General features: G+C 35.3%; 1 protein-coding gene across 2 annotated transcripts in view; it reads left to right on the plus strand.

The window, feature by feature from the left end:
* The first annotated feature begins 719 nt into the window (after nucleotides 1-719).
* Nucleotides 720-20764, plus strand: part of LOC129279305 (golgin-45-like) — a 38047-nt gene continuing 18002 nt past the window's right edge. The window contains exon 1 of one of the 2 annotated variants that reach the window (XM_064111120.1): nucleotides 720-883. The gene's annotated coding sequence lies outside the window, so the exon portion shown is untranslated. Of the gene's footprint in view, nucleotides 884-18098; nucleotides 18201-20764 lie in introns of those variants that run through there. The other variant, XM_064111119.1, reaches the window with a different exon arrangement.

The following is a 20764-nucleotide window of genomic DNA, read 5'->3' on the forward strand; positions in this document are numbered from 1 at the left end:
CGCTGGAACACCGCCAATCCAGAATCTAATATTTTTATGCTTTCGCCGCCGGCCACAGAATAATGCAATTATTTTTATGTCCTTTTTATCCCCAGCATATACCTTTATATTTTATATATTTTATGCTGCACCAAATCTTTTTATATAATTATTATAAAAATGTTCGTTATACATTGGTTGTTGGGCTGTGCAGTTATGTGTTGGAGGGGGGGGGGGGACAGCTTTACGTTGTGCAGGGGTGGATCCAGGTTTTTCTAAAGGGAGGAGGCACAATTCATGAGAAAATTTTGAAAAGAAAAAAAAAGAAAAAAAAAAAAGGTTTTCATCTAAAAATTTACAATCTAAAGGTATTTCGCCAAAAATTTGTCAAGCAAAAGAAGAAGAAGAAAGGACCTCGCGTTCAAAGGAAGGGAGTGCATACGTGAGTAAAATATGGCAGATTTACTACACAAGTTTTGATTACTGCTCTCAAAAAGGTGCTCGGCCCATTAGAGAAACAGTCTTGAATAAATGAAATGTTATAATCATGTGACTGCACAATTAAAAATGAATGTCCTGTATTATGTTCATTTTTCGAGCGATATGGGAAGAGTCTTACGTAATAGTAATAGTATACCAAGTAATTTGCATACCCACATAAACAACGAAACGTTCACCATGGGATAAAGCCATCCTTCCCTCAGCTAGCCATGGTCCATGCCTCAGCTCACGACACACGCAGAGCTCGAGAGACCACATGTTCTTATTCTATTCTCAAGTACATGTATGATGTTCTGGATCGCACATATTTTATTCTGGTGCTACACTTTCGCTTTATCTTCATGTTATATTAAAGTACATCGCCCCAAATTTGCCACGTTACTACCATCCCGGCGAGGAGTCAGTAAGTCTGCATTTTTCTTATCTTAGATGGTCTGTACATATCTTTCGTTACGCTATCAGAATCTGTTTTTCTTCTTTCATACTACTTTCTCTGCTTCAACTAGAACAGTCAAGGCACTACAGAAAAGAGCCAGCAGAGAACATGCGCTGCATGTAATGTTTACAATTCTCAGTGCATGCCGGCCGGAGCGGCCTTGCCCCCATTCACTGTTGGTTGATTGACAGTTCTCGCTTGCGTGTCCGTTACGATCTCAACGCAGAGGGAGGCATACAATTTTATTTTCAAATCGGGATGTCACAGTAATTTGGGAAATCGTCTAGTAGACGAGTTCTAATATAATTACATTTTCCTACCTACTAACAACTTTTCATTCAAAATAAAGATGATTTCTAGGGTTTCTTAGAACAAGTACATAAACTCATAAACATAATTCATCTTAATTTGAGAATTTTTTAAATCAGCTTCTCACAATGTTAAACGATCCCTTTAAGCCTGGTTTTACAGACTTTCTCATGAAATCAGTGTTTACTGCAACTACTGGAATTTCTCTTTAATGGAACATCTACAGAAAAACTGCAATGAGAACATGCAGTACAATTGCATTCATTATAATATGCCATAGCAAGAGCTATTTATCACACTCCATACAATTTCTCATCCTGGTATTTACTAGGGTGGTTCATCCGATTTAATATTAAAGTGCTTTCTTAGGTGGTCTGTCTTTACATATATATGACAGTCAGATCACCTATTGTTTTCATCAGAATTTTAATTTTTTCTCTTTTTATTTATTTTAAGACAATTTTTTGTCCCCATGACTTTTCAAAATTGGCCCATGTCAATCTATTCCTTTTTCATGTCATCTATGGAAGTGTGCAGCAAACCTTTTCAATGTGATCATGCAATGATGACTTCACTCAAGTGCAATTTTGAAAAATTAATCATTAATTATATCATTAACACAGATAACTAACTATCAATCATATTTACATATTATCAATTTCAGGTCAAGGGTCATCAGTTCATGTCACCAAAGCTCAAGTAGAGATTGCGACTGGTGTTATACTCTTGATGGTTTTTAATGACCAGCAAATATTCTTGGCTGATCAATCTTTGGTCCCCCAAACCCAGCCACCTACATAGATATAGAAAACACAAAAAAGCCAATCGGAAATAAAAGTTTACACAAATGATTTCTCAGTGCTGCAGGGAATGTCATAAAACCTGACATAATTCACATTTAAACTAAGAAACGTGACAAAATCTTGACAAAAATTCTTCAACAACAATGCTCAATAAGTCCCAAGTGCCATTATTCATAAATATGTGTTATTTCCTAATGGAAGCAGTGGTTAGCAGTCTTTTTCATTTTCATCAATACATCAGCAGGGTCCTCTCTCACAATTCCTGTCAAACGTGGCACCGCCTTTTTTTTATAATTGGGAGGAAAAATGTTTTGAATTATAACACATTTCATGATTCAAACATTTATCGACATCATATCGACCGGTGTTAATATTGTGAAAAAAAGTCTGGGATATTAGGAGGGGAGAGAGGAAGAGAGAGAAAGGGAGTGCAAGAAAGAGGGAAGGAAAGAAAAAGATGAGAGGAAAAAAGAAAAGACAGATGGATAGATAGATAGACTGAGAGATATATAGAGATATATATTTATTTATTTGTAGTTTTATTTATACTGAGTGGCATTGTCAGTTTCAAAACCGCTTTCCACAACGGCCCTGTCATAACATAAATTTTTTTGTTATAATTGAATCAGTAATATTTACATAATCAATAGCACAAATTAAATATTCACTAGATAGATAGATAGGTAGGTAGATAGATAGATACTAGTAGATAGATAGATAGATACTAGTAGATAGATAGATAGATGGATGGATGGATGGATAGATAGATAGATAGTGAGAGAGAGAGTGTGTGTGTTTATGTGAGAGGGGTGCTGAGAAAGAAACAGGGACAGAGAGAGAGAGAAAGATAAAAATAAAAAAAACATACAAGACGTACGATTCACTTTATAGAAAAACCAAGAGAATATGACATTTAAAAATTGTGATAAAGTGAACTTGGGCATATTACCAACCATTCACAGAACATAGGAATTGAGGATGTCTACATCACAACACCCCGTGATTATGAAACAGACAAAAAGAGCTCTGAAGCTCTGTTGTTTGTGCAATCAGAGATACTGCTAATGGAAAATAAATGACAAAATATGGAAAAGGGTGGAGACGATTTGAGTTCTTCCTGCCCTGGAAATATCCACCCGTTAAAGACGACGAAAAGTGGGTTAAACAAGATTACCCTTCATTAAATACACACCCCTCTGTGAGCACTCTAAGGACAGCTACTCAAGATGGAAATATTTAAGAAGGGAGAGGCAGTTACTTTCTTTTGAAAAGGGAAAAACATATGCACGTATTATAATTAAGATTAGAATAAGAAAAGAAAATAGTAAAGGATTATATGGAAGTCTTTTGTAGAAAGCTATTTGAATCATAATGACGAGTATCGTAGTACAAGAACAAAAATAATCATGAAAAAAAAAAAATTATATAAGCAGTCAACAACCCCTCCCTGGTTCACATTCTTGTTCAATGTGAATGACAGTCTTAAAGGAGAATGAAACTCTTGGAGCAAGTTAGCTTTTGTGAAAGCAGAAAAATCAAAGAATAAGATCAACAAAACTTTGAGTAAAATAGGACTAGCAATAAAAGAGTTATGAGCATTTGAATGTCGAGATCACTAATGCAATGGAGATCCTCCCATTGGCAATGCGACCAAGATCTGTGATGTCACACACGTACAACTCTCCCATTTGGACACTGAAAATGTACCCCAAAACATCTCTTTTTGCTCATTCTAATCATATGACAAACGATTCATCAATGATATAATGTTGTGAAACCTCTGTACTTGTCATCTCATAAAGAGAACACCTCACCTTGTGATAGACTCTATAAAAGTGAGAATATAAGTGAAATAAGTACTAAAGTAATGAGGGAGTTGTACGTGTGTGATATCACAGATCTTGGTCGCATTGCCGTTGGGAGAATCTACATGGCACTAGTGATCTCAATATTTGAATGCTCATAACTTTCTTATTATTCATTCAATCTTCCTCAAACTTTCAACAATATGTTTCTTTGATTTTTCTCTTTGATATGGATTCAGCTGGTTTCAAGGGTTTCATTCTCCTTTAACTAATTGGGGTAATATACAACTTTTTGTGACATTTATTCTGGATAACATGATTTGTATACTTAGTTTGCTAACAAAGACATTTATTGGTCATTGGAAAGTCTGTCTTGATTTTTTTTTTTTTTAATATAATAGTTTATCTGAATGAAATCTGAATATATTCTTCTCAGAGGCCCCTGCACAATAACTAGATTCAGGGAAATTATTGTTTGAAACCATATACCACATCTGCAGAGCAATAGCAATAGTTTGTGGAGCGTTGTGGCCCAATGGATTAGTCTCCGGACTTTGAAACAGAGGGTCATGGGTTCAAATCCCAGCCATGGTTTCAGCAAGACATTAATCCATATTGTGCTGCACTCAACCCAGGTGAGGTGAATTGGTACCTGGCAGGAATTTATTCCTTGAAATGCCGAGCGCTGGAAAGCTGCTTGACCTACAGCCGGGGTAATAATATCCAAGTCCTTTGGAAGCGCATAGAGATTTTATTCATAATGTGTTATGCGCTATACAAGAACTGACTATTTTTCATAATTGTTTGCTTACCCAAGTTTATCATTGGTATGAGCAGTCTCTTTAGAATGGTTCATTTCTAATTCAAGTTTCAAGTTCAAGTTTTATTTTTTTCTTCAGTTGCATGCATTATATACATAAATAAATACAAATCAAATATAATTACAACTTCAGATAAATTATTATAAAAAGTACAATAGTAATACCAAAAGCTTTTATGAAAATGAGGGGATCCCCTAAGAAGCTTCTTATTTATTTATACTTATTTCATGAAATATTCTTCTCGACTGGGGCTCGGACTGTATTCAGTATTCATGGGTAGTCGAGCATAGAATGATCTATCAAGAAACAATTCTTTCAATCATAGAAACATTATTGTTTTGCTATAAGAAAGACAAAAAAAGGTCAAATATGTTATTGTGTGAAGAACATCTTTTATCTTAAATTCAAACGAATCATCCAACCATTCAAAAACATTTTGAATGAGATACTTTTACACAGAGAAAAAGACATCAGCGCCCCATAACATAAAAACATGTAATAAGCTTATATTATGATGAGGAAATTTCTCCTTGATAGCATTGTCTTCAAGGGCTTATGTTATTGCACTGCTCTTTTCTTCTTTTGTCTGTTATCTTCTCTTTTATTGATCCCATCTCTATTTTTCCCCCAAAACTATTTGTGCAATACATATGTGAAACCTTAGAATTGTAAAATTTATATATGACATGCATGTCAGTGTCTATGTGATATATGTGGTATTCGCTCTCTGTTTACTCTTATAGCTGGAAAAACAAATTTGATGTATTTTTTTTTACAATTAAGTATTGTGTAGAATCATACTTTTAACTCTTATAATTTGTATGAACAAGACATCTATAATTAAACCTGTTAAGCAAGACCCCTTAGCAGTAATTAAGAGTATTAAATGACTTAATTTTGAAAATCCAAGATATCTATCAGTGGATTGCTAATTCATGACTTCATCTAATGCAGAATGTTTTATTTTATTGTGCTCCAAAGATAGATATCAGCTGTCATATTTAAGTCTGATGGTGCAAACAAAGATGAAAAAAAACCCCTCAAAATTGTTTTAAAAAATGAGAAAGATACAAAAATTCATATTAAAAGAATGTGTAATAACAATCATTCATAAAACACAATTACATTGGCAGGTTTTGAATGATCTGATATGGGGCCATAAAACAAATCTTAACAATAATTGTGAAGTTGAACTCTGATTATAATCCTAAATCATTAATAAATGTTATCCTCAACTTCATCATTCCTGCAAATCTGCTGTAAAAATCAAATTTATATAAAGTCACACAGGCAATTAAACCAAATTCTAATATTAGTATTATATCTTGATTATTTATTCCAAGTTAACAAAAGGAAGAAAAAAGGGGGAAATGTGCATGTGCTGGTGAAGGGGGAGGGGTGTAGAAGATTCTAGTAGAGGGGGTTAAAAAAATCAAAGAATTTCTTTCCGAACCCCCTGACTTGGGCGGGAGAGGAAGTTAACATCACACCCAAACGAGTTGACCTATTTTCTGATGGCCGTCCCACCCACAAGCCTAAGAGGGCTTGAAGTGGAATTAAAACGTTCCAAAGTTGGCTGCGTTCATACTCTTCATTAATTACGCATTGATATTCTATGCAACACTAACAGGATTCGGAATGGAATAAATATGTTACCATATTGGCTGTGTCCATATTCTTCCAACACAAACAACAACATGGCTTTGAACAGAATTGAAATGTTCCAATGTTCTATTATTTCTATTATTGTTTGTGCGTTGTGCTTATTTTTCTTGACGCACCATGAGCACCGAAAGGTGGACCTGTGCGCAATAAAAGTAGCCACCATTATTATGTTGGGTACGTTTATACTCTTCATTCATATTTTCTACAACATGGTTTATTTTACCTAATTTAATTTATTAATTCAGTACAATTTAGCATGGAATTGACAGTTTTGTTTTCCAACATTCATTGTAACAATAATTTACTCTCAACTGATGATATTGTTAATTATAATGTTAATTTTTACTTCATAGTTTGTATGAATTTATGCAAATATGTGTTTGATCAAGTCAAAATGAGAATGTGAAATAAATGTCTGTCATATTCATATTATGTTAATAAAAACATTGGTACTGTATACAAGCTGTATTGAAGGTAATAAAGATAACTTTAAAAAAAAGAAAGAAAGAGGATGATTCCTATGAAAGGTTTCTAAGCTGGATGTGTTCATACTCTTGCTAAATCAGACATTGGTATCAGTTTCTATAACATGAATAGTAACATATTTTGGAATTGATATGTTACAATGTTGGCTGTGTTCACTCTTTCATTACTTTCCTTTTAACAAGAAAACTTACTTACAGGGCTTGGAATGGAAATGATATGTGTGAATGTTGGGTATGTTCATACTCTTCATTAATTACTCATTGGTATTCCCTGAAACATTAAGAGAAATGGAATGGATATAAAACATGCCTATGCTGGTTATGTTCATATTTCTCCTCACATACATAATGTTATTCCAATCTGTGCAAGATGCCATTTAAGAGGGCTTGAAGTAGAATGAAATCATGGCAATGTTGACTGTATTCATACTTTTTATTGATGTAAGGCCTTACTAAGTCACTGTTATTCCTACATGTATGTCTGTATTATGCAGTGAAATCTAAATGTCCTGTTGTTAACTGTGTTCACATGCATTAATCAATCTTAATTAACTTCCTTGCAGTCATTAATTCCACTGTCTCTTATAGATCTCAATCTACTACCCACACAAGCATATTTATTCCCACTTTAAAGCACTGTTCTGTTTTAACATATTCCTTAATACAATCAAACCTGTCTTAGTGGCCACCTGTCTGACGTAAAAACCTGTCTTTAGTGGCCACCAATATTGTCTCCCATTTGAAAGGAATGTGTTATAGAACCTGCTTATAAAGGGCATCTGTCTACTATGGCTTCATAGCTTGTAATTGAAGGAAAATGATCTAAACATTAAATCAATTACTTTAAAACAATTCAAATTTAATTTGCATTCTCATGATAAATAAAGTTAAACAAATTGGCTCTAGTTCTATTGATTAGGATGAAATCATACTGAAGTGAATAGCGAAAATAAAGGCTCAAACTTTTGCTCTTTAAAATTTCAAGTTTAAACATCAAAGGAAAGCCTTGTAAGATGCAAGTACATTGTATATGAAACCTTCCCATCCAAAACATACAAGTCAAATCTGTATCATTCCATAATACTTTTCACCTAGACATTTCTGATAAAGCGAGGCTACACTATTTGTGAAAGTAGGATTGAGTAAGGACAATCAATCAACTATGTGTTTGGTTATTGTTGAAAGAAATTGGATTTTACATTTCATTGAAAATGTGTAGAACTAATTCAAATGGAATAACATGGATCATGGATACTAAATCTGAAGTGAAATCAAAACACTTGTTGTTCACTATAATCAGAAATTAATTTACACTACTTAAAGTTCAAATAACTCAGCAATAAAAAAATTCCCCACATTCATCTACTGGTGTACAAATTTTCAAAAAAAAAATAAAAATAAAAATAAACGGATTAGAAAAATAGTATTGTAATACATGTACTTTGAATGGTTAATTGTTTTTTTAATTACCAAGATGCAAATATGTCACTGCACAGATATAATATTTAAATCATTCATAGTTTTGGTAATACTTACTCACTGTGTCATAGTATAAACCTTTGTGTGAATAGGTTAAAAGCTATTAGAAGATATGTTTTGATATCTAAATTCAATTGAACTATGAATGAGTACATCAAAATGCTATTACGCTTGACTTACATTATTTTTATATAGTGACATATAATAAATCTAACTCACTACATATAACCATATAATATATTCCTCTTCTGATTGAAGCCATCAGCAGAGGTTGATATAACATTATCATGTTATGCAGGGCCAGTGGGAAGAACAGATTTCGGAACTGAAGTGGCTACCCCAGGTAAAATATGATGTTGTTATTATCATTATTATTGATATTGTTTACAGTATTTTTAAAACTGTACATAACAATTTAACAGTTCCAGAAAATATTTGCTATCCTTTATGATTTTGTTGTTGGTCATAAATACCTATAAAAAAATAACAGAATGCAGAATACGCCCTTCTCTGTAAGTATGATAAAGCTTTAGAAATGCAATATTTATTTTATTGATTGAGCTTTTTCGATCATCAAATATTCAACCACAACTCACAAATAGCACACAAAAAAGAGTGGGCATACTAATGGTTATCATAAACAGAGAAGTAAACAAAATAAAACACAAATATGACATCTGGTTCAAATCTATAACATTTCCACCCACTTGCCAACTTTCATAAAAAAATAACAAATTGAAAACAATGAAGCAGTATTACTGCCCTCAATAATCAAATTTTACTTTTTTCTAAATATATGCAATTTAAGATTTAATGAACAGTAGTTTCTATTTTTCTTACATTTGCAGCTTTTATGTTCTCATAAATCAAATTGCTTGTTAAGCTAACTTCAGTTCTAAGGTTTTGAAGAATGTCTCTTTGCAATGTTTAACCATGGAGTTATTATCAGAAAATAACTGGTTTGATCATCTAAATTAAGGAGTCATTGATGAAAAAATTGTTTAATTTTGATATTTTTGATCAGTCACTGTCTTTGAATTCATATAATTTATTTTCTGCTCCATTCCAGAGCACCATAATTTTAGTTTGTGCTTCTTGGTAAATGCACTCTTCATCTTTCAACAAATTGTTATGTGTTTTCTTTGGAGGTTTACAGAAAACTACAATTTTAGATTTAGTGCTTTGATGGCAAATTTTCTTATATTGATAAATAATGTTTTGAAATATCAATAAACAATGGATTTGCATTTAGTGCTTTGATAGAAAATTTTCCTAGATTTTAATTTTTTGAAATATATTAAAAAATTCAAGCAGTTCAAGGGGGGGGGGGTGTCAAGAATGCAAACATTTTGAAACAGCGCAAGATGATAATAAATTCACATATATGACTAATTGCAAACAAATATTTACTCAAGTATCTCACCATAGGATTAAATGAAAGTGTGAACACGATAGAGGCTTCATCAAACACAAGCAGTGGGTGTGGAAATGTGAACAGGGTCTTTGGGTGGGAACGTCAATGTGGATCTGATTGATTTATTTCTGGGGGATATGGGCGATCGGTGATCCAGGAAATTGCCTGATTAACTAACAATTTCATTACGATCATTTGAGAGCACTTATTGACTGATTACTTGCGACAATTCTGCGCAGGGGTAGAATCTCGGTTGCCTAACTGGGCGATGCCTACTTTAACCCCGCTACAAGACTTATTCCCCAGCTGTGAGCGAACTTATAAAAACATTATGAACAATTATTCATACTTGGTGATGTTCTGTTTTGTTTATAGCTGTTATAAAGAGAGTCAGAGGGATTTGATTTACCATGTGGCTTAGGAGAGGCAGGTTAAGACCTTCCTTGAACTCAGTAGTGACTATGGCCTATATTCTGAACTCGACAATAAAACCCTTTGGCATGCCTAAACTCAGCCAAGGTATAAAACATGGAGCACTCAAGCAACTTATACCAAAGGTGATTTCATAGTATGTAAACTCGTCTTACCAGTGTTTCTCTATATTTTCTGAACTCACACTAATAATTTGATAATCTGTACTTTCAAACTAAATAAAAATCCAGGACCTTCGGGAAATCACTGCAAAAAGTATCATAATTTTTAAAAGTACCCATAAACTTGTTTTCACACAAGCCCCAATATTCTGATCTACATAGGGTGCTTTAGCAATGCATAAAAAAGCACCTTTTGGTCTGCATCAATTACCTGTTAGGCAACAGGACAGAAATCTTACAAATATTCCATCAATTTTTTTTTCATGGGGGGGGGGGTGTAGATAATAATATTTTTGGAATAGATAATACTAATCATATTGGATATGGATGGATTCTTTTTTATGGATTACCAGAAATATTCTACGAATCACAGATGAGTGAAATATTGGCCCTATCTCTTGGAGTAATTCTGGTATTCATTTCTTAGTGATCCAATACAGTGCGTCCCACAAAAAACGAAACCGAGATTTAGCGAAGATTTATCATAACTTAATCATAAATACAGTAGACAAATGACCTACCAATTTAAAGCTTAGAATCTCCTCTTTCATCTGAAATTACTTAGATTATTTCTCGCTTGAGTGAGCAAAAAAATTTTAAGAAAGGATACCAAAAACTCATTCGGCGGGGGGTATCTGAATTTCAAAAAGAAAATCACATGCCTAAAAGTTCAATATCTGCTCTTTCATTTGATACCTTAATCACAGAAAATGGTCAAGAAGTAAAAAAGTTATGTTCCCTCGAAACAATGCTTGTATTTCCATAATTTTCATTAAATAACGTGTTTTCACCGGTTTCCCACAGAAGCTATCGCACGGTTAACAAAAGACTTAATGCATGGCTGATCGTCAACAAAACGGAGTGTCGAGTGAGTCTGGACGCTAGCATGTAAAACCTCTTCATTTTATGAAATTGTTGAAATTCAAGCCTTATTTCAAATATCCAGAACTTTGTTATTTCTTGACCATTTTCTGTAATTGAGGTATCAAATTAAAGAGCAGATACTGAACTTTTTAGAAATGTGATTTACTTTTTGAAACCAAGAAACAGCCCGCCAAGTGACTTTTTGGTATCCCCTCTTCAAATTATTTTTGCTAACTCATGCGTGAATAAGAAATAATCTAAGTAATTTCAGATGAAAGAGGAGATTCTAAGCTTTACAATGGTAGGTCATCTGTCTATTTTATTTGTGATTAAGTTATGATAAATCATCGATAAATCTCGATTTCGTTTTTTCTTGGACGCACTGTATGATTGAATTGGATAGAATTCCCAATCAGAACAGGAAAATTGATGAATAAGGCCACATCTTATGAAAAATTGCAATTGATCTGATCAATCTCAACTGTAGAATCTTCAGCAGGGAAATTTTATTTTTTTGTGTGCATGCATGTATGTTTTGGTATCATTTCACAGATGCTGTCACCCCATTGGAAATAAGCCTTTCGGCTTTCATGGGCTATCCTGTCAAGGTATTTCCTCAATTTCATTGTAATCTCCTGTGATATTCTTGACGAATAAAATCAATCAATCAATCATATTAAAGGGGAATCCAACCCAAATAAAAACTTGTTTTTATAAGAAAAAGAAAAATCAGACAAGTTGATAAGTGAAAGTCTGAACAATATTGGACAAACAACAAGAAAGTTATGAATTTTTAAAAGTTGTAAATATTCGTAATCACTATACTCATGGAGACTTCAAATCGGCCGCATATGGGATGTCATAGTGATGTAAGGCAAGGACTACTCTTCCATGTACTCCAATACATATTATGGCTAAAATGTCATTTTTCCCAAAAGTTTTACTTCAAATTATATTTTTCTTTCATGAGGACATTAAACAATATACTAAACTGTACCTGGGTTATATTTAGATTACTGCCCCAGGGGAATGGATACTTAGGAGAAAACCACAAATCCCTGATAATAAAGTACATGGCCTATTGTAAAGTTGTCCTTGCCCCTTGTCATAATTTTTCTTACCCAGTTGCCAATTTGAAATCTACATACTATTAGTGATCTCAATTTTAAAGCAGCTATAACTTTCTTATTGCTTGTCTGATTTCTTTAAAACTTTCACCATTCTGTTTAATTTATTTTTCTCCTTCCCAACACAACATTTTATGGCCAAGGCTGGATTTCCCTTTAAACTTAATTTTATTACCCATGATCAATTACCTATTATACTGTGGCTCACTGGATAAGTCTCCTGACTTTACACTGCAAGGTGCAGGGTTCAAACCCACCACATCACTTGCGTCCTTTGGCAAGGCGTTTATCTACATCTGCCACTCTCTGTCCAGGTGTAGTAAACGGGTACCCAGTAGGAAAAAATTCCTTGAATTCTTGATCAGGGTAGCCGTGCTAAAGCCGGGGAAGTAGTATGCAGCGCTTAGAAACATTGTATTAAGCGCTATATAAATGTATCATGATTATAGTGTCAGTTCCCTACATAACTCAGCCATTAAATCTACAGAAAAGATTTTTGAGTGAATTACAACCTTCAAAGTGGTACCATGGAAATACTGTAAAAACACAGAACTTTTCCGTAAAGGTACGAACGCTTATTTTCTTGTAATAGGGACCTGCTAATAAGTAGATCACTTCTTAATTAGCCTTCATTGTACATTATCAGAGCACACGCCCTGTAAATGGCTGAAGTAAATTGAATTGGCTATTTTCCTCAGAGTTGTCCCACATCTTCAACAATAATTTTAAGATTTTTGTGTTCTACAATATATGTTATAGAGCTGTAAAAATTCCATAATGTAAAGTTTTGTGTTATATTTACATAACTGAGCAGTGGCGTACCTAGGATTTTCCACAGGGGGGGGGGGGGGCAAAATCGGCCGCCAAAAAAATTGACAAGCAAAAAAAAAAAAAAAAGGTCTTCAATAAAAAATAAAGGTTATTGTTCCAGAAAAAAAATTGACAAGCAAAAAAAAAAAAAAAAAAAAAAAAAAAAAGGTCTTCAAGCTCGTCAGGGGGGGGGGGCAATAAAGGTCTTCAAGCTCGTCAGGGGGGCATAAAAGGTCTTTCAAGTTCGTCAGGGGGGGCAGTGATATGTATTTTGTATGGGTTGTGGCTCGTCAGGGGGGGGGCAGAGTGCCCCCCCTGCCCCCCCCCCCCCCCCCCCCCCCCCCCCCCCCGTAGGTACGCTAGTGTAACTGAGAGATGTGTAATGAAAAAGTAGCCTCTGACTTAAAATAGAATACTGAATAGCACCATTTAATTGTTGGAAGGCCAACAAGAAAAAAAAGTCTGTTAAACAAATACTAATTTCTATCCTGAATAAAATAATACAAGCGCTCAGTATAAAGATTGATATACCCCTAAGATAAAATCACCAATAAAACTAAAAATTCATCTTAGAGCTCTGCTTGAAGCATATTATAACTGTTCTTTGAGAGTACTAAAGGCATAAATACCATTCACTTTAATCAGTATTTACGCCTATTCTGTATTGAACAAACGGATATTGTACATGGATTTTGCCTGGACTACTCTATGCATAATAGGGGATTGATACAGAAATGTTTTTTTTTAAGAGTTTTCTGGCAAACATTGTTCTCACCATGTTCTCACTGACTTTGGCTCTAGAGCCTTTTGTCAAAGTTTCATGCAATAAAACTTTTGACTATCAAACTCATGATGGCGTTTCAAAAATTAAACCCAAGATTAAGATTTTACAAAGAAACTTTAAAGCAAGGGAGTGAAGTGACCATGCTTAAAATGAGTGCACTTTCACCGAAACATTCTCAACAGTGATATTCAGGAATTTGGTGCACAATTATGTTGCTTTCATGAAAATTTTCAGCAAAATGGTGCAAGTTTTCACTTTTCATAGGGGGCGGGGGGTAGGGAGTTCAAATGCCCCTTTCACTCATCAATGCTGGTAACTGCCATGGAGGTTACTCTACTTTATATCATGTAGTATGTATAAAATAATAATAAAAAAAATAATAGTAAAACAAATATATAACACTAATTATTAAGAATAATAATAATAACAATAATAATGATAATAATAATATGCAACATTTATATCTAGCGCTTAATACAAATATTCCTTAGGCTTAGCACTGCATACTATTATCATTATTACAATAATAAGGTCTAATTAATACCCATTTTTTCAACAGCAACGTAGAATAATCGTGCAACCCTAAACTTTGACTATATTCATAACATATTTTCTTCAAAAAATTGTATGGGGGGAGGGGAGTTGGCCAAAATAAGCATTGCCCCCCCCACTTTTTTTTAAGGAGATGATTGAATGCCATCCCCTCCCCCATTCGCTTTTAAATTCTAGAATCCTTGGTGAGGACTAACCATGGAGCTCCATGACGAAATCTATTTTTAAATTAGACCCTAGATACTACTTATGGAATATAATGTATAAATAGTACTCGCCTGGTCTTTTCTTGGGGTATTGAAGCCTTTTTGTCAAGAACTTGCTCAACTTTTGCGACAAACCTAGTCGCCATAGGGTTGTACACATCCTCGTTTAATACTGGTTGTCACGTGAAACGGCAATGTCGTTAGGCTGTTTGGCCTGTATTCAAGGCGTTCTATCCGTTATGATTTTATATTGAAGCAAATTACATCAGGTATAGGCCCCTATCAAGTCAAAATCGATACAGGGATCGAGAGGGGGGGGGGGGGGGGGGTGGAGCCAAAAATTTCCCAGTCACATGGTATGAAAATGCTATTTTTCATGATTGTCCACGATCATTAGGGCAAACCCCTGTGTGTAAAAATCTGACAAAAATGTCAGATTCATAACATATTTTCTTCAAAAATTTTAAAGGGGTGAGGGGCAGTTGGCCAAAACACACATTGCCCCCCACTTCTTTTATTGATCGAGGAAATGTTATTCTCCAAATAAAAAAGAAGATGCAGAGGGGCAAATAAGTCTTCTATACTTTATGCCCAACATCAAGGTAAAAAAAGGGTTTATCAATTTCAATATTATTATACAGACTGCCCGAGGTCATGGAGGTAGCAAACTTGATACTCAAAGTCAAACTGACTGTCACAATGTTTAAAAATGACATGAATTTTGAATCATTGGCTTGCTATCGAAATCTCACGAAGCAAACAGCTTTTTATCATCTGTATAGACCGATTTTACTTTAATTTTAATCTCCTGCACCCACACACATATTTCTTCCATAAAATTATTCCATCGTTTTCATAATCATATCATATAATTTTTGTTTTATTCATAAAAATAGTTTATTAAAAATGTATATTCTTCTTCTTCCACATTAAGAGGTGCTTCAAGATAAATTTAGTCAACACCACAAGATATATCCATTCAAAAGACATGTAATGTAGCATATTTATGAACATAGCAAAATTATTATCGAAGCATTTACACATCTGCAGTGTAATCAAATGTTGTCAAAAGGCCTACTCCATTCTCCAACTTAAAAATTATCATGTGGGACTGAAGTTCATTCAATTCCAACTCAACTGAAAAATCTCTGAAAATGAGTGTACACGATAAAAATTACCGTAAATTCCAGCTTCTCCGCCGAATCGTTGACCAATGTGCGGTTTCCAGATGAGGCCTTCTTCCTGAGCCCCTTTCCTCCAAATCGGTCTGATGATTTTTGCTGTACCATTGCTAAGGAAAAGGGCGGGGGTCTTTTTTGAATGGCCGTGATTCATCGCGTTATACTTGCTCCACCCTCATATTTTCCATTTGATTAACGCGCGATGCACGTGTGTACAGTTCAAAACCGCAATCAGCTGATCTATGTACACAAACCACGTCTGTTGTAAACAAAGATGTTAGTCTATGACATGCAGCCGCTGTGTCTGTGCCCGGGGTCTGTGCATTTGCAATCGGGGGGGGGGGGGGGGGGTGATTTAAAGGAGATGTATTTTGTTCTCATATGAATGACATGTTAACATATTTTTTCCCTTCTTCCTCCTTATCACCCCTCTGTTTCTTGGAGTTTTTTTCCAATTTTTTTTTACTACTGGAAAAAGATAATGTATATTTTTATTCATTGCTGCTAATAATTTTCACAAAAGAAGATTGATGGGGTTTTCGATAACCTTGGAATTTTTAGGTGTATGTTATAAATGGTTTGCTAATGCAAGAAATGTATATTTCGACAGTGTTTCTCTCTCAAGAGGCGATCATATGATTTACTAAGAGGGGGGGGGGGGGAGCAGCTGGGACAGTTTATTTCCAATTCGTCCGATTGCCAACTCGTCTACGGTATACCAACAGTTTGTCCACTCTCCACATGGTCAAGTGCCAATTCGTCCACTTACCATTTCGTCTAATAACCAGTTGGTCTAATAGCCATTTAGTATATATACCATATCATATGGTCATTTTTACGTTTTTGTACACGGTTATGAAAAAAAGTTGGGGGACTAGCCCCGGGACTAGCCCCCCAGCCCCCTCCCCCCCCCCCCGCTTCCGCGGCCCCTGGGTTATGAGATGAAATGGTCATAGACAAAATGGTGATTAGACGAAGTCAGGGGCCGCGGAACCGGGGGGGGGGCTGTGGGGGGGGGGGGGGGGGGGGCTTCAGCACCCCCCCCACTTTCTTCCAAAAACATGTACAAAAACACAAAAATGACCATACGATTGTGATTTTTTGCATGGTCAGCCCCCCACTTTGAAAACCATTCCATGGCCCCTGGAAGTGATGACTTGACCAATGTTTATTTGAATTTTTAGGATGTAAATAATTGATATTCAGCTTGTTTAATCATTTGAGCGACGTACTTGACTGCTAATTGCAATGCAATGCCTACCCAGGGGGTGGAAATTGCTGATTCTGTATGTGGGCAAGCCAGTATGTGATACCCGATAGGGGCTCCGCCGCAAAGCCCCAGTCACAAGATAATCAGAAATTTTTCTTTCACTGCATGCCTGTTCCCCCATTATGAAATCGTAGATATATCCAGGCCTGCATATCTGCAATAATATGGGGGGGGGGGGGGTATTCGCTCCCCAGGGGAGCGTTTCATGAAATGACTTGTCGGACGTTTTATCCGACAAGTCCCATTTTATCCGACAGTTACTATAGTAACAGTGCCTCTCAGCCAATCAGAATCAAGGAAAGATGTCAGATCTGACAACTTGTCGGACAAAAATGTTCATGAAACGGTCCCCAGAATTGCAGTCTCCTGAATAATTTAAGGGAAAGGTTAGGCTACTGTTTATAGTCGTTGGACCCCCCCCCCCCCCTCCTCTAATCAAATGTTTTATTTTTTCTGAGACATATTTAAAGAAAAGTGGGCCCTTCGTTCCCCTGGTCAGTTTATAGACATGGACCGTAAATATGAATATATAGCTTAAATATTATCTCTATAGACAGACCATGCCCATGTCCATGATCCTAAGTACACAAAAAATTAGGAAGGGGGGGGGGGGGCTCCGAATTCTGGGGAACATTTGCACTTTCATCAACATTTTTGTCCGACAAGTTGTTAGATCTGACAACTTTCCTTTATTTTGAGAGGCTGAGAAGCACCGTTACTATGGTAACTGTCGCATAAAACAATACGAATTCAATAGTTGTAATAATCTTCTATTTTGTTTTCTATAATATTTCCTGACATTTTGTACTAAAAACTGATAAAACTTCCCTTGTAAATTTTTCCAAATGACTTTCTAAAATTGATCGTCCGGACACACAACCTGTCCGGACACACAACAACTGGGTAAACTTGTCAGATAAAAATGTCTGACAAAGATTCTTTCATGAAAACCATAGAGATATAAATTAGTATACATCTCTATGATGAAAACGCTCTCCTATAAAAAAAAGCTATGACGTGTTGTTATGTATGACGTCATGTCCGAGGATCATCGAGAACACGTCACACCTGTCTGGATGTCCCGGCCTTTGAAAGTTTGAAATTCTGGAAATCGACGTGAGTATGATTAGTATTTCAACATCTCATAGTCAATATAAATCCAGTTGAACAATCTGTACATTCTAGCACGAATTTGATTACCAGGCAAAAGGGAATTAAGAGGGGAAGGAATTTCTAAATGCCATAATATTTTAATGTGGTCCCACCTATTGACGATTGAGTACCGTTCAGTCAGGGATCTTCTCGGCCTTGCTTGGCCTGCGTTTATCACAATGGGCTCTAATGCAGTTTCGCACGGGCCGGCATAAGGGGCGCTAATGCAGTTTCGCACCGGTTATGTCCTAGCAAGTCTCGACGTCTCTCAGTCACATTTCGAGGTCAATATACCCACCGCTTTTCTAAATATCGCGATCAGGAACGGCTAGATTTTGGCTTCGCTCTTGATGTCATGCGAATCCTCAGTCATGCATCGCTTCGCTTGGATTCGCTGTGCACGATAAATGTTGATATGGACTGAAGTTAGCAACCAAAAAACTTTAAAAAGACTCCCCTGCGGCATGCCGGCAGTTTATTCACAGCATGTTCACATGATTTTGTTGCTAACTTCAGTCCATATCAACTGTAGTAAATTTGCCATGTACCTGTAGTACCCTATATGTATCACTCATCCTACGAACGAGGTTATAATATAACCTCGTTCTCGGCTGTATACCTCTCTATTGTTAAAATATACATTGGTCATTTTCCCCCCATCTGTTGCCCAAAGCATCGCGAATCAGTTCATACTTGAACTGATCCGTTGATGTAAACTGTTATTTTGACAGATATGACTTTAAATTAATAAATATGATATAAAAAATGAATAAAAACTCACCGATTTCTCAACGTGAACCTCATCCAACTGCCTCCATTACGTCTATTGTGTTCGACAGTGACAAATCGAAAAAGAAAAAAGAACTCACGAAACCATAGAGGCTCATCAACCCGTTTGGACCACTGACCATTGATGTTTCGACGAAACTTTGCTTGTAATGAATTCTGGTAAGGAAGTCTTGATAGCCTCAATCAAGACAAATTTGCAATTTTGTTTCATGTTTATACAAAGTCAAAAGTGATACTAGTAGTTGTGAAAGTGGAATGAAATAAGACATTTTTGTATGAAATAAAAAAAAATTAAGGAGAAATTCAGTTGTTTCGATTTTGTTAATTTTCTGTTATGGGACTCTTGATGAAAAAGCCCCTTATTCTTTTCTAATTAATGAACCTGACGATAGAAATACTTTTCACAAAGTTAGGCATTAATTTCCAAATTATTATGTAACAGAAATTCAGAATAACAAACTTTACTGTGGGTCTAATCAGGGGAGAATCCAGGATTTTCCAAAGGGGGAGGGGGTGGTTTCTTTTACAGAAAAAAATAACAAGCTCCCCCCCCCCCCCGTGAAGGAGATTTATGTAACGAATAATTTCACAATTATGATTTGATTTTTATTTATTTGATTTAGTTATTTATTTATTATGATAACAGCTCCTCGCTATACAGTATGAAGTTTCAAGTTTGTTTTCATTGATTTAAAATCCTAACCTAAAGGATTTTCATTAAGAAATAAATAAAATAAAAAATCACTTACCACAAAGGCCTATTTAGGGGTAGATCACAATTTTCAAGGGGAGGGCGGGAAAGTTTCAAGTTAATTTAATTGATTTCAAATCCAAACATAAAGGATTACAATCAAATGAAATTAACAGTACAAATTATCAAACAAAATGGATGCAAAATAAATGTGTTCTATGGCTTTCGAGGGGGTGGGCACGAGCCTGATGTGCTCCCCATCCTGGATAAATAAAAGAAACTCATTAAAAAGAATTGGAACGTAATTATGTTCTGTTTTATCACTTTGTCTTGAGTTTCTTGCCCCTTCCATTCTTTTCACATTTCAGCCTTTACCCATATTAATTTCAGGATGGTACAAAATGTTGGCTTACAAAAGTGATATGATGATGAATATTCCATAATAATATGAAAAATGATAGAAAACCAAAATAATAATATTAATAATTAACCCTTACAATGATAGTACTCAATAAAAGAGAGGCATCGGGGATCGAGAAAAGAAGCAATAACCCCCCCCCCCAAAAAAAAAAGGCATCATATTTCCTTTCAGCATACGACAAGATACAGTTCATTATAGAATAAACTAAGCTGATGGCGCTAAAATTATTCTGATGTATAAAATAATAAAAATAAAATATTGTGTGTCAGGGGAGAAAGAGACTACTATCGCTGGATCTTGGATTTCCGAAATAGAAGCATCACCGGAAACAGGTATCTGTGGTGAGAAGCATTTTTATACAGCTTTGTAGAGGACAGTGGTGTGGTCGCTTCCGTTAGCTTTCTTTAATTGAGCACAAGAGGGCGCGTTACATCCTATACGTAGAAGTCTATGCGCTGCTGAGGATCATGACAAATTTCATCATACATTCTGACGATTTACCGAAGAGTCCTCGAATAATTGACAAGATATAGTTGAGTCCAAGATAAATTCCAGCAACAACGGAAGGAAGATCAACGTTTGGTTCGGGGGGAAAGACTGGTAAGTCAAACTCTCTTACTTTTACAT

Source organism: Lytechinus pictus, chromosome 16 (assembly GCF_037042905.1).
Source record: "Lytechinus pictus isolate F3 Inbred chromosome 16, Lp3.0, whole genome shotgun sequence".
Taxonomy (NCBI): domain Eukaryota; kingdom Metazoa; phylum Echinodermata; class Echinoidea; order Temnopleuroida; family Toxopneustidae; genus Lytechinus; species Lytechinus pictus.